This window comes from Microplitis mediator, chromosome 5 (assembly GCF_029852145.1).
Source record: "Microplitis mediator isolate UGA2020A chromosome 5, iyMicMedi2.1, whole genome shotgun sequence".
In the NCBI taxonomy this organism is placed as follows: domain Eukaryota; kingdom Metazoa; phylum Arthropoda; class Insecta; order Hymenoptera; family Braconidae; genus Microplitis; species Microplitis mediator.
The window spans coordinates 1,742,580-1,755,333 of NC_079973.1; the positions used below are offsets into that span (position 1 = coordinate 1,742,580).

Here is a 12,754-nt window from a genome sequence, read left to right on the forward strand (position 1 = left end):
CTGGGATTTCTCGTAAAAATTTAACTGGTTATAATTTTTATATTTTCTATAGAATTTCAATGGTATGTCTCTGGGATTTCTCGTAAAAATTTAACTGGTTATAATTTTTATATTTTCTATAGAATTTCAATGGTATGTCTCTGGGATTTCTCGTAAAAATTTGACTGGTTATAATTTTTATATTTTCTATAGAATTTCAATGGTATGTCTCTGGGATTTCTCGTAAAAATTTAACTGGTTATAATTTTTATATTTTCTATAGAATTTCAATGGTATGTCTCTGGGATTTCTCGTAAAAATTTAACTGGTTATAATTTTTATATTTTCTATAGAATTTCAATGGTATGTCTCTGGGATTTCTCGTAAAAATTTAACTGGTTATAATTTTTATATTTTCTATAGAATTTCAATGGTATGTCTCTGGGATTTCTCGTAAAAATTTAACTGGTTATAATTTTTATATTTTCTATAGAATTTCAATGGTATGTCTCTGGGATTTCTCGTAAAAATTTAACTGGTTATAATTTTTATATTTTCTATAGAATTTCAATGGTATGTCTCTGGGATTTCTCGTAAAAATTTAACTGGTTATAATTTTTATATTTTCTATAGAATTTCAATGGTATGTCTCTGGGATTTCTCGTAAAAATTTAACTGGTTATAATTTTTATATTTTCTATAGAATTTCAATGGTATGTCTCTGGGATTTCTCGTAAAAATTTAACTGGTTATAATTTTTATATTTTCTATAGAATTCCAATGGTATGTCTCTGGGATTTCTCGTAAAAATTTAACTGGTTATAATTTTTATATTTTCTATAGAATTTCAATGGTATGTCTCTGGGATTTCTCGTAAAAATTTAACTGGTTATAATTTTTATATTTTCTATAGAATTTCAATGGTATGTCTCTGGGATTTCTCGTAAAAATTTAACTGGTTATAATTTTTATATTTTCTATAGAATTTCAATGGTATGTCTCTGGGATTTCTCGTAAAAATTTAACTGGTGATAATTCTATTTTTTCTATTCAGATGAGATTATATTGTTTATTAGTATGTGTTAAAAAAATTATGTCACTAATTTTACGATTTTATGTTGAAGCTTAAATAATTATAACTCAACTATTCTTTCTAAACATGAATAAGTGAATATTCACTAATTCTGAGTGCCAACCGAACCACTTTTTGAAATTAGTGGTTCGGTTTGCATTTGGCATTAGTAAATTTTCACTTATTTTCACTTATTCATGATTAGAGAGTTATTAGAACTTAATTATTACTGGCCACAAATAGCACTTCTATCTTAATTCAGTACATTCAATATAATCGTTTCATACAAATTAAACTCGTAAAATTCATATATAATTATTACATAACGAGTCATACAAATTTTTTAAACCCAATCAATCCGCCAAAGCACTCACATGATAATGGTAAATTCATAGGGAAAGTCTGTAATACCGACTGTCAGCAAAGCTTAGAAAATTTTACTAAAATGGTCATTCGTATAAAATGTAATTCTGAAGAATTGGCGTTCGTAGTTTGAATATTTCGGAAGTATTGGATTTCTGAAATATTGTCATTCTAAATATTGTTAATTCTTTATTACGAAAGAATGAATATTGTAAATTCTGAGTATGTGTTGATATAAAGATTAGAGATTCGATGTTTTTGACAAGGTGATGATTTGTCATTCTGAATTATGAACCATCTTTATTTTTTACATTCCTAACTGTGAGTTTCTGAAGTTGGTATACTTCTGAAATTTTTACTTTTGACGGTGTGCCTGCAAGCCACTATCATTAGGATTGCATTTAAATTATGAGAACTAAGACGATCGTATTTATTTTCTTTAAATAAATTAATACTTTAATTATTCTGACACTAAAGATGACTGAATGTCACTGAATATATATATCTATATATTATTTATATCGCGTTACTTATTCCGAAATGACAGATTTTTATGCTCCCTTTTGGTTTCAGGAAGCTTCTCAAAGCCAAAAAAGTGTGGATAGAAAAAAAAAGGATTCATTGACATAAAAAATCTACCCTGATTAAACAACTGAATTCGACCGAATTAAAAATTTTAATTGCGTTATATTCTGTCTAATTCTGCAAAACAGAATTCAACTGAATTGAAAATTTGAATTTGAATTAAACAGAATAAAAGCGATTTAAAAATTTCAAATTCGTTTTAATTCAGTTTAATTCGGATTTAAAACCAGAAATTGGAGAATTAATCAGAATTAAACCGAATAAAATTATTTAAATTCGTTTTAATTTGGACAAATTCTGGTTTTCCTGCCGAGTTAGACAGAATTAATTTTTAAGTTAGGTACCGAATTATCAGAATTTATCTGAATTAAATAGAATTAAAAATTTAATTCTGTTTCATTCGATCGAATTCAGTTGTTTAATCAGGGCTTTACTCGCCTAAAGAAAATTTTTACTTACCCCAAGAAAATTTGCATCGTGGATAATTGAAAACAAAAATTTAATTAGAACTAGAAAAAATTAGTTGGTACAAGAAATTATTTCTTAACCAATGAAATTTTTTCTCACCCCAAGACAATTTTTGTATTTAATTAATAATCTATAAAATTTCTTGTTGCAAATTAAAATTTTGTTGCTACAGGAAATCCATTTTTTCTGCGTATTTTATAAATTCAGTAGTGATATTTGGGCAGTCCCGTACCCTGATTAAAAAAAATGATTAAAAAGTATTTAAAATGATTTGTTTTTTAATCATTTTAAATACTTTTTAATTCTTCAAATCATTTCTAATCCTGTTTCTTATGGACATTTAACGTGTGAAATCATTTTTAATCATTTTTTTAAATCAGGGTAGTGACTGCAGGTTGCTCGTGATTATTATTTAAATTAATAATTGTTGACAATATTATGCAGCTAACTTCTAAGTCATGAAATTTACTCTAATATGGTATATACATATATACATTTATCACAAAAATTAAAGGAACAAGAAAATTGTATAAATTTTTTAGTGATTTTTGGAAGGCTGTATTTTCATGAAAAATGATCGCATCGAAAAAATAAAAAAAGCAAATTGAAGCTTACAATCTCTAGTTTGAAGATCTTCCAGCAAAATATTTCTTTGAGCCACGGTTTTTGCGGAATCATAAGAAAAAAGTCGAGACAAAATTTTTCTAAATTTTTTGGTTTTGTTTTTTAGGTCTACGGGGCCGGGAAAAATTTTTCCAAAAAAAACGAATTCATGGCTCGTTTAGGAAGTTTATTCAGCTACAATTTGCTTTTGTTTGTTTCTCTGTACGGCAATTTGCTGCTGAGATATCAGCCTTTGAATGAAAAAGGAGCCTTTTGTCTTTGATTATTGATATCTCAGCAAGTAATGGTCACACAGTAATTTAAAGGGCAGTTTAATAAACTTGAATAAATCCCCTACAAGCTCCATTTTCGATTTTTTCAGAAAAAAATTTTTTTCATCCTTGATATCCATTTGAAAAACCCACAAAAAATGTCCATTTTCTGGTTTTTTAGTCAACTCATCGCTACTCTGCAAATATTGATGAAAAAAATATTGTTGCCAGGTAATTTTACAGCTTAATGTACCCCCAAAAACCCTGGAAATTTTCAGATTGATCCATTGAACCGTTTGTCCGGTCCGATTGCTCAAAGTTTTGCAAAACAATTAATGGAACAAGTTTTGTTCCTTAATTGTGTAATCATTACCAAAAAGAAAAAATTAATTTTTTTCGGATTTTCTTTCATTTTTGCGTTAGTTATTCAGTAAATGTGAGGTAAAGAGGAAAAAAAAAAATTTTCCAAAAAACGAGACCAAACAAGAATTTTTTTACATTTTTTTTTTTTACGTTTCATTCGGGGGGTTATTTTTTTTTTCCTCTTTACCTTACATTTACTGAATAACTAACGCAAAAATGAAAGAAAATCCGAAAAAAATTAATTTTTTCATTTTGGTAATGATTACACAATTTAAAGAACAAAACTTGTTCCTTTAATTGTTTTGCAAAACTTTGAGCAATCGGACCGGACAAACGGTTCAATGGATCAATCTGAAAATTTCCGGGGTTTTTGAGGGTACATTAAGCTGTAAAATTACCTGGCAGCATTATTTTTTTTATCAATATTTGCAGAGTAGCGATGAGTTGACTAAAAAACCAGAAAATGGACATTTTTTGTGGGTTTTTCAAATGGATATCAAGGATGAAAAAAAATTTTTTTTTGAAAAAATCGAAAATGGAGCTTGTAGGGAATTTATTCAAGTTTATTAAACTGCCCTTTAAATTACTGTGTGACCATTACTTGCTGAGATATCAATAATCAAAGACAAAAGGCTCCTTTTTCATTTAAAGGCTGATATCTCAGCAGCAAATTGTCGTACAGAGAAACAAAAAAAAGCAAATCGTAGCTGAATAAATTTCCTAAACGAGCCATGAATTCGTTTTTTCGAAAAAATTTTCCCGACCCCGGAGACCTAAAAAACAAAACCAAAAAATTTAGAAAAATTTTGTCTCGACTTTTTTCTTATGATTCCGCAAAAACAGTGACTCAGAAAAATATTTTGCTGGAAGATCTTCAAACTAGAGATTTCAAGCTTCAATTTGCTTTTTTTTATTTTTTCGATGCGATAATTTTTCATGAAAATACAGCCTTCCAAAAATCACTAAAAAATTTATAAAATTTTCTTGTTCCTTTAATTTTTTGGATAAGTGTATATATAATTTGTTGAGTAGGCTTCAAAAATACCGTATTCATAAGTCTCAAATGTATGTATAATATAATGGTCCCAAACATATATATAATATAACATTTAATTCAATAGTAAAGCTCATTTTCGTTACTTTCATCTGAAAGCTCGTTTATTCATCCTTAAATTTTATTTTTAAACTCATTGTTCTAACTGCCTTTTTCAACAGAGAAATAGTTTTAAAAATAAGTAATAGCATTGTATAAGTAAATTTTGTTATTTGACTAATTTTTACGAAAAGTAAATAAAAAAAATCTATCAACACAGATTAATACGAGAACCACGCAAAGTTGTGTCGTCGTCGATATGCCTGGCCTCGAGCGGCACGAAGTTGATGCTTCTCGACCTAGTGGGTCACCTTCAACACCGGTAAGCAAGTCTACTAGGTAGATAACATCTGTAATGTCCGGCTTCCAGCAGTTCATATATCGGCCGTCTTCCGTTAAACCCTTAAATCCGCTGTGGAAAAGTATCAATGATGCCCTACCAGAAAACACCGTACGTTTTCTGGTTGCATGCATTAAACCTCCATACAACACCATCAACATAGCCTCCACAGTGGAATTTTTGTGGGGTTTTAGGAAACAACAGAAGTTTCTGCCCGTGCCTGGAGTCGCCGTGACTTCTGCGAGTGGCTCTAACGAGTCAGCTCTTGTAGCAGAATTAAGAGCTGAACTTGCGGCGGCTAAAGATGAAAATAAACTCACACGTGCTGAACTTGTGGCGGCTAAAGATGAGAATAAACTCTTACGTGCTGAACGGGACCAGCTGAAACAGCAGATTTCAACACATAGATGTGCTGTTAATCAGTTCCCTTCGACCGAACCACCTAGTCAGTGCATTAATCTTGTCAGCTCTCCAGGAGGCCGAAGTGATGATTCTAGTCCGGTACCATCTAGTCAGCGCATTAATCTAGTCAGCTCTCCAGGAGGCCGAAGTGATGATTCTAGTCCGGTACCAGCTGGTCATCGAAAAACACCACATCACCGTTCTCGTCTAACAACAGTGCCATTGAGTAGTCCAGATGTATCACCACTTCATTCTTCTCCTCTAGCACCGGTGCCCTCATCTAGTCCGGAAGGTACACCTCCTCGCCATTCTCGCTCGGCGTCGGGGTCATCCTCTAGTCCGGGAGGTACACCTCCTCGTCCGGTAGCGAGGCTTTTACCACCTTCACCGCAGCCTGACCCGAGTTCTCAGGCAATTATCAACTCGCCAGACGCCGAAATGGAACTTTCGCCTCCCGTTACGAGGTCCAAAAGAAGGAGGGTCTCGGACCGACCACTTCCAGCAGGGGCGCTTGAATACCGAAATCGAGACAAGAGAGTTGCTATCATACCTCCAAACGCGACGGAGGATGATAAGATCCGGGCGATGCTGCACGCGCTTCAACTTGACGTGATCCCTGACGTTCCGAAGCTTGGACCGTCGTACACCGAGTTGTATGCCGTAGACGATTCTCAGTTATTCAAACGAGTAGACTGGGCTCAGTATTTCATACTGAAAAACGAGTTTGCTACTCAGTTTGAATGTGCCAAGTGTGGAATAACCCGTTTGCGGTGTAACGCCGTTATCCACGCTTGGCTGATTCATTTGAGGCAAAGTTTACGGTGTTCTGTAGACGGTTGCGACTTTTGCTTCACCGATCCTCGGAAAGTTGGGGATCACCTCTTGACAGAGCATGGTGTCGAGTTGAAGAGAAGCAGGAAGAGGAAAAGGAATCAGTGAATGAATTTATTTATGTACATATCTATTTATTTATTTATTTTTATATTTATCTATTTATTTTTTTATATATTTATCTATTTATTTATTCATATATTTATTTATTTTTTATTTATTTGTTGTCAATAAGTATTGATTGGTAACAATATTAGAAACAAATTGTAAATATATTTGTAGATATGTTCATATACGTTTATGCAACAAAACAATTTGTATTTTCATTATTGCTGTTATTATCGTTGCTATCTGAATTAGTATTTTCATCGATAGAACAAAAAAAAATATTTATACAGTTTAATGTTCTATCCGGTGTAATGTGTAAAGCAATAATTATTTATTTGATTTTTATTTATCGTTATTATTATTATCAGTATTATTATTTTTTGTTAAAGGAATTACGGCTTTACTGGTCTTCTTTATTGACTTGTTAGATTAAATTCATCGTATTAATAAATACATGAGGACTTATATTATTAGTACGCACTGTAATAAAAAACATTTATCGAATAAAATCAAAGTCTTGAATTTACTATGTTTTAAAAAACGGTTTCGCCCCGAATATACTTGCTGGGCTCATCAGTAAAGTTGATGCATGTATATTCTACTTTAGACCGTATGAATAATGTTAACTTTAAAAAAATTAAAAATTAAAAAATGAAAAAAAAAAAATTTTTTTTGGAAAAAAATGGAATGAAAAGTTAGAAAAAGATCATATTTTGTTTGACGAAGAATTTTCTATAGAATATCATATAGAATTTTTCGAAAATATGACAGCAAATTTGGAATACTTGCTTTAACATCATCATATAGAAAATTCTTCGTCAAACAAAATATGATCTTTTTCTAACTTTTCATTCCATTTTTTTCCAAAAAAAATTTTTTTTTTCATTTTTTAATTTTTAATTTTTTCAAAATTAACATCATTCATACGGTCTAAAGTAAAATATACATGCATCAACTTTACTGATGAGCCCAGCAAGTATATTCGGGGCGAAACCGTTTTTTAAAACATAGTAAATTCAAGACTTTGATTTTATTCGATAAATGTTTTTTATTACAGTGCGTACTAATAATATAAGTCCTCATGTATTTATTAATACGATGAATTTAATCTAACAAGTCAATAAAGAAGACCAGTAAAGCCGTAATTCCTTTAACAAAAAATAAAAAAACCCTGGTCGTTTCAGTAAAATCACATAAAATAAAGTATTATTATTATTGTTAATAATGCAGAAATCAAATTGTAAGTCTTGTTAGACATTTAAATGCAAAAAAATGTTTATTATACTAATAATTATTGCTACAAGTATTATTACTATTATAATTGTTATTATTTTTATGTTTATTATTACCAGTATGATTGATATTTTAAACACAAAATAAAAATTATTATCGTTCGATTGAAAGAACATTTTCACAGATTTAAATGTTCTAGTCTGTATGAATAAAAACAATTCATTTTTTTTATAATTATTCTTTCATCATTGTTTATTAGTTAAATTAAGTAGATGAATTGTTATTTTTTTTTTTATTAATAGTGAGAATTACAAAAAAAAAAATTTTTATTGTATGTATTTTTTTTTGTTTTCAATTATGTATTTTTTTTTTATTTCAATTATGTATTTTTTTTTTATTCCAATTATGTATTTTTTTTTTTTTATTTCAATTATGAATTTTTTTTTTTTATTTCAATTCTGTATTTTTTTCGATTTCAATTATGTATTTTTTTTTCTTCAAAAATGTTCATTATCGGAATTAATGTGATGATGAAAACTAAAAAATTAAATTAAAAAGAAAAAAAAATTATTTATTTTAAAATCCACGTTTGAAATGTATTCTTAAGCAGTATTAAGAGTCATAAAAAAATATTTTTGTAATGGATTTAAATAAAAAATTAATAACATGAAACAAATAACAAAAACTTAAAATTACAAAGTTAACCCATTACTTCATGCCACGAATTATTTAATATAAAATATTAGAAAAATACAAATAATTTTCCATGTGTGATTGCGTTGATATATGCATCATCAATTCACGCATTATATACTGCATATTTTTTATTTATACACTTATCCAAAAAATTAAAGGAACAAGAAAATTGTAGAGATTTTTTAGTGATTTTTGGAAGGCTGTATTTTCATGAAAAATGATCGCATCGAAAAAATAAAAAAAGCGAATTGAAGCTTGAAATCTCTAGTTTGAAGATCTTCCAGCAAAATATTTCTTTGAGCCACGGTTTTTGCGGAATCATAAGAAAAAAGTCGAGACAAAATTTTTCTAAATTTTTTGGTTTTGTTTTTTAGGTCTACGGGGCCGGGAAAAATTTTTTCAAAAAAACGAATTCATGGCTCGTTTAGGAAGTTTATTCAGCTACAATTTGCTTTTTTTGTTTCTCTGTACGACAATTTGCTGCTGAGATATCAGCCTTTGAATGAAAAAGGAGCCTTTTGTCTTTGATTATTGATATCTCAGCAAGTAATGGTCACGCAGTAATTTAAAGGGCAGTTTAATAAACTTGAATAAATTCCCTACAAGCTCCATTTTCGATTTTTTCAAAAAAAAAATTTTTCCCGACCCCGGAGACCTAAAAAACGAAACCAAAAAATTTAGAAAAATTTTGTCTCGACTTTTTTCTTATGATTCCGCAAAAACCGTGGCTCAAAAAAATATTTTGCTGGAAGATCTTCAAACTAGAGATTTCAAGCTTCAATTCGCTTTTTTTATTTTTTCGATGCGATCATTTTTCATGAAAATACAGCCTTCCAAAAATCACTAAAAAATCTCTACAATTTTCTTGTTCCTTTAATTTTTTGGATAAGTGTATAAATAAAAAATATGCAGTATATAATGCGTGAATTGATGATGCATATATCAACGCAATCACACATGGAAAATTATTTGTATTTTTCTAATATTTTATATTAAATAATTCGTGGCATGAAGTAATGGGTTAACTTTGTAATTTTAAGTTTTTGTTATTTGTTTCATGTTATTAATTTTTTATTTAAATCCATTACAAAAATATTTTTTTATGACTCTTAATACTGCTTAAGAATACATTTCAAACGTGGATTTTAAAATAAATAATTTTTTTTTCTTTTTAATTTAATTTTTTAGTTTTCATCATCACATTAATTCCGATAATGAACATTTTTGAAGAAAAAAAAATACATAATTGAAATCGAAAAAAATACAGAATTGAAATAAAAAAAAAAAATTCATAATTGAAATAAAAAAAAAAAAATACATAATTGGAATAAAAAAAAAATACATAATTGAAATAAAAAAAAAATACATAATTGAAAACAAAAAAAAATACATACAATAAAAATTTTTTTTTTTGTAATTCTCACTATTAATAAAAAAAAAAAATAACAATTCATCTACTTAATTTAACTAATAAACAATGATGAAAGAATAATTATAAAAAAAATGAATTGTTTTTATTCATACAGACTAGAACATTTAAATCTGTGAAAATGTTCTTTCAATCGAACGATAATAATTTTTATTTTGTGTTTAAAATATCAATCATACTGGTAATAATAAACATAAAAATAATAACAATTATAATAGTAATAATACTTGTAGCAATAATTATTAGTATAATAAACATTTTTTTGCATTTAAATGTCTAACAAGACTTACAATTTGATTTCTGCATTATTAACAATAATAATAATACTTTATTTTATGTGATTTTACTGAAACGACCAGGGTTTTTTTATTTTTTGTTAAAGGAATTACGGCTTTACTGGTCTTCTTTATTGACTTGTTAGATTAAATTCATCGTATTAATAAATACATGAGGACTTATATTATTAGTACGCACTGTAATAAAAAACATTTATCGAATAAAATCAAAGTCTTGAATTTACTATGTTTTAAAAAACGGTTTCGCCCCGAATATACTTGCTGGGCTCATCAGTAAAGTTGATGCATGTATATTCTACTTTAGACCGTATGAATGATGTTAATTTTGAAAAAATTAAAAATTAAAAAATGAAAAAAAAAAATTTTTTTGGAAAAAAATGGAACGAAAAGTTAGAAAAAGATCATATTTTGTTTGACGAAGAATTTTCTATAGAATATCATATAGAATTTTTCGAAAATATGGCTAATTGACAAAAGATTCCTTATGCTTTCCTCACGACTCAACGCGTACGCTGGTGCTCGTGATTTTTCTATTTTATCAAAAAGTTTACTCACTTAGCCAGCGATCATCAATAAGAAATCAATACTCGGATCTCCGGAGCTCAGATTTAAGATTCCCTTTGATAAATTTAGGACGCGATGACCCAACAGCAGACAACTTGCTGGATTCTGAGTGAATAAATGAACAATTCATTATTAAAAAAATTATTTTACAACTTTATGACGGATTCAAATGAACTTACATTGATGTGAACACATAAAATTCCACGCAGACAATATTTGTTATCAAGTCGACTCGATCTATGATGGATTAGATTTGAATACAGGGTTGGACCGTTGCAATAAACAATCAAAACTTTACCAGTTATCATTAAATGTCAATGATATTTAAATTCGCCTCTACCTGGTAAAATAAATAAATTATTTTATTGTTTACTGACTGACTGACTGATGGCTGTTGAGGTTATGAGTTTAATTTACTCAACTGATGACAATTGAGATGAAATAAAGTGATATTTACCTCGAGTACAATGTGGCTGACTGCGTTGTTAATTAACTAACCACCTGGAGCAAACAAAAATATTTATACATATTTTATTGTTTATTTATATGGAATTTTTATTAATTATTTACGTACGAGAAATGTTAAAATTGAATCGTTGGCGCGAGTGCTGGCGTCATGTCGTAACACCGAAGCTATTTTTAATCTTGAAATTACACATTACATTTAGTATTCTGATATAGACAAATAAATACAGTAATTAAGCTTAACAAACGATTATAAAGTAAATTAGTAATTTAAATAATATTTCTTATTTAGTAATTTGATGATAGAAAATTTTTACCGACAGCAGATTCTGGAAATTGGCGGGTAAATTTGAATTATTTAAAATTAAGTATTCTGTGCTAGTTCCCCAGGCGCTTTCTATCATGAAGGTAATTTATCATTTGAAAATTACTTTATCGTCAGCAAAATACAATCACGACGGTCGGTACTTATTCGACCGATATACAAGTTTGATATATCTGCATTAAGTTCTCTATGCAACAAAATTTCTAGATTATCGACTCTAAAAATACGATAAAACAGTCGGTGGAAAAGTTTCGTCAGAGAGCAAATAGATGGCGAGTAACAAACGAAAAATTGAGTAAAATGAAATAGCTCGACGTGAGAAAACGAACGATCGGAGGGGAGGAAAAAGAAAGCAAGTATACCCTGATAGCCATGTTGGCCGAAACTTGACGACAACAGTCACACCAAATTGACGGAAAGTTACTGCCGCAAGGTGGCGTCAAGATGACGGCGATAGTTGTAAAGAAATATTTGCTGTCAACTTTCTGCCAACTTTCCTTCAACTTTTGACCAATTGATAAGTCAACTGAAATATTATTTTTTACCACCCGAGACGACAATTTATCGATAAATAATACCGATAATATTGTATTTGCTCTTATCAATTACGAGTTTCAATGATTGCGCCACCAGATGGCATAATTAGCAGTATGTATATATATATATATATATATATATATATATATATATATATATATATATATATATATATATATATATATATATATATATATATATATATATATATAATTATTTATTAAAATGCCCACAGACGACATTTTTTACAATTATCAAATGCCAATAGTTTGTAATTGATCACTTTCAGTAGATAACATTGAGATTAAATGATCAAGTAGACTTTATCAATTGTTGGATTGAATTACAATTTTGAAATTTCGCGCCAAGTTCGCGCCACTATCATTAGGATTGCATTTAAATTACGAGAAAAAAGACGATTGATAAAAAAAATAATGCTGCCAGGTAATTTTACAGCTTAATGTACCCCCAAAAACCCCGGAAATTTTCAGATTGATCCATTGAACCGTTTGTCCGGTCCGATTGCTCAAAGTTTTGCAAAACAATTAAAGGAACAAGTTTTGTTCCTTAAATTGTGTAATCATTACCAAAATGAAAAAATTAATTTTTTTCGGATTTTCTTTCATTTTTGCGTTAGTTATTCAATAAATGTAAGGTAAAGAGGAAAAAAAAAATTTTTTTTCCGAAAAACGAAAAAAAAAAATAACCTCCCGAATGAAACGTAAAAAAA

At 28.8% G+C, this 12,754-nt stretch overlaps 1 long non-coding RNA gene across 1 annotated transcript; it reads right to left on the bottom strand.

Annotated features, from left to right (window-relative positions):
- Window positions 1-10,178: 10,178 nt before the first annotated feature.
- Window positions 10,179-11,418, bottom strand: LOC130668198 (uncharacterized). The gene is made up of 5 exons (XR_008989965.1): window positions 11,272-11,418; window positions 11,155-11,198; window positions 10,877-11,037; window positions 10,689-10,802; window positions 10,179-10,310 (listed from the first exon to the last, which is right to left on the bottom strand). It is a non-coding gene; the product is annotated as an uncharacterized LOC130668198 (long non-coding RNA).
- Between the last annotated feature and the right edge of the window lie 1,336 nt (window positions 11,419-12,754).